The following is a 721-nucleotide window of genomic DNA, read 5'->3' as shown; positions in this document are numbered from 1 at the left end:
CAATTAAATATAGGCTACAGATTATTAGTTTTTATTGTATTCTGTGATTTAGTCCTATATAAACAAGACTTATTAATTAATAAATAAAATGTTTTTGTATTTGTCTTTTTTATTTTTTAGTAGGGCCAAATTTTGTAGTACATTTCTTTATATATATGTATATATACAACAACAAAAAAAAGGGGGGAAAAGGAAGGAGCCAGGATCGTTAAGTGAAATCGAAAACCAAATCTTTAAATACCATACTGCGCACATCGTACGTTTTCCCTCGGTTAATCGTTAGTGTGGCGACATGTGCGCAATATTTGATAACAGAGCAGCATGCGGACACGCCCTCTTGTCATCGCAGTGAAGGGGCGGGGCTTCGGGTCTGCATTCGCTACAAAGATGGCAACGTCCATAGCGCTCAGCCTGGATAACTTACCGTCTGATCCCTTACTGCTGGTGCTGTCATTTCTGGACTTCCGAGATCTGATAAGGTAGACATTCAACTTGAGCCATTCTGTCAGTCTGTGCAATAATAAGCACGCTTGTCTGTTTCTTGAATGAGCTTGAAAAATGATATTCGCTTCACAGTGAGCTGGCAATGCTAACAGCATAGCTTATGATGTTACTCAGTATTATCGACAAATACGATAATACTGCGATAATGTTCATTTTCAGTCGCTATGAAAATACTCACATCTGTGGTTAGCTGTTATACTTGATCATCTCGTGCATC

The sequence above is a fragment of the Sinocyclocheilus grahami genome, unplaced genomic scaffold (assembly GCF_001515645.1).
Source record: "Sinocyclocheilus grahami isolate Dianchi unplaced genomic scaffold, SAMN03320097.WGS_v1.1 scaffold710.1, whole genome shotgun sequence".
Taxonomy (NCBI): domain Eukaryota; kingdom Metazoa; phylum Chordata; class Actinopteri; order Cypriniformes; family Cyprinidae; genus Sinocyclocheilus; species Sinocyclocheilus grahami.
The sequence above is the reverse complement of the archived record's forward strand: the minus strand, read 5'-3'. Positions refer to the sequence as shown.